A 2020-nucleotide genomic window follows, 5' to 3' on the forward strand; every position below is an offset into this window, starting at 1 on the left:
CTGGACAGGACCCAGCCACTATCTAATAGAGCTGTATCTCTGGGGCTCAATTTCTCCAATAGCTAAGAGGTGTGTAATCCCAGCTTGCCTGCCTATCTCCCCCAGGCTCAGTGAGGTCACCAGAAATTCAACCCAGTTATTCTGGGCTGCCCTCAGCCTCTCCCTTCCTCCCTCCCTCCCCCGCTCCCCTTTCCCTAACTTTCAGTTTCTTTTCAGATCCTGGGTGCCTTTGGGGGAAGAGGTGGCCAAACCAGTGGAATGTGGACTGCTAACAACTTTCCAACCAAAACCCCCCATTTAGGGGAAGTCCCTTTAAAAGGAAAACTGAAACTCTCTCCTAGTCCAGTTCCAGTCCCACCCTTTCCTCTCTACACTGCTCAGACCTTGACTCATCACCTCTCCCATTCAGCTTCTTCCCCCAAATGATCTGGATCCAGACTACAGCTACCTTCTAGCTTTGTGACTCTGGACGAGTCCCTTCCCCTTGCTGAGCCTCGCAACGCCCACTCTGTAAAACGAGGACACCAGGCGCCACTTTGAGTTGTGGCAAAGGGTTCAGTGAGGTACTGCTGTGCGGAGGGAACTGTAGTGGTGAAGAGCTGGCTCCGTCATATCCCAGCGGTGTGGCTTTAGGCCCTATCTGAGCCTCAGTCTCCTCATCTGTAAAATAGGAATGATGATCATACCTACTGCCTCAGGGTTATTGTGAGACAAATGACCTAGTACCATGACGTAAAGCCCTGAGGACCAAGCACTTGAGGCGCAGAGCACGCGGGAACATTCGACAATGTTCCTAAGTGCGAGTACGTGAAATGCTGGGCAAGGGCCATTCCCTTCCCTTCTCTTCTCTTCCTGCCCTAGGGAGAGGAGGTAGGTGTCTAGGACCACCCTGGGATAACCTTGCGCCCCCTCCATCAGCTTTCTTCTGGGGCGGGTGGTGGGGCTGGTGCTGAAGTGTTCAGAAGGGAAATTTATTTGGCTCAGTCAATTCCTTAAATGGCAAAGGAATCTGCCTCTCCCCAGAACCCTGAGGATTTTCTTTCTTTCCTCTCACACCCCAGAAGTGTCCCCCGGGGACCGCCTTTTGGTGACTATTCCCAGAAAAGACATACTCTGGACCCCCCTCCAACGCACACGTCGTCTGTCTGTCCCCTCCCAGCCTCTCACATTCTCCTTCCCTCCCATCTGTCTGCACAGGGAGGCCTTACCTCCCAGGGACTGGCCCTCAATGCTCCATGTTGTGCCTCCGAGAGATCGGGCTCCCAGCCTCACCTCCTTCTTCTTGCTCCTTGGCCCACTGACCTTCAACTCTCCTGACTTTTTAGTTCATCAGAGCTGAGCCTCTCCCACCTCAGGGCTGTTCCCTCCGCCTACAGTGTCTCTCTCCACTTCTCTACTTGCTGAATTTCTACTCTTCTCTTAAACCACTCCTGAGGACTTTCCAGATTCCCCAGGAGGAAGGGATGGCTCTCCCACCACCTGCTCCACACCTTTGGGCTTAGGGTTCCCACCACTCAGTTTCCCACCACTCGGTACTTGGGCTGCATCACCAGGCCACCCCCGTCAGCTCATCATCCCCTGTCTCCACCTCCATAACTGGCCCTTCTCACATGGACCTGGGCCATTTCATCAGCTTTCTCACTTGTCTTTCTGCACAAGTCTAGCCCCTCTAGCTGTTTTCTGCCTCAGGGTCACTTTCCAGTAGAGGGTGCTCAATAAATATCTGTTGACTGATGGAGTAAATGAGTGAAGGAACGAATGAGAGAGTGACAGAAATGTAGAATCAAGCATATCCCCCTTGCCTTTAAACCTTTCCATGGCTCCCTACTGCCATCAGGACAAAGTCTGTGCCTTATATTTAAGGTCCTCCCTGTCTGATTCCCCACAGCGCACTCTGGGCTTTTCCCCAAGCCATACCCTGTTCTCCTTCCTGCATTCATGTAGCTTTGTCCTTCTTCCCTGCTATGCAGCAGGGAAACAAGATTGGTTGTTGAAATAATCCAGGCAAGTGATGATGGGG

The sequence above is a fragment of the Neophocaena asiaeorientalis genome, unplaced genomic scaffold (assembly GCF_003031525.2).
Source record: "Neophocaena asiaeorientalis asiaeorientalis breed wild unplaced genomic scaffold, Neophocaena_asiaeorientalis_V1.1 scaffold1580, whole genome shotgun sequence".
NCBI lineage: Eukaryota > Metazoa > Chordata > Mammalia > Artiodactyla > Phocoenidae > Neophocaena > Neophocaena asiaeorientalis.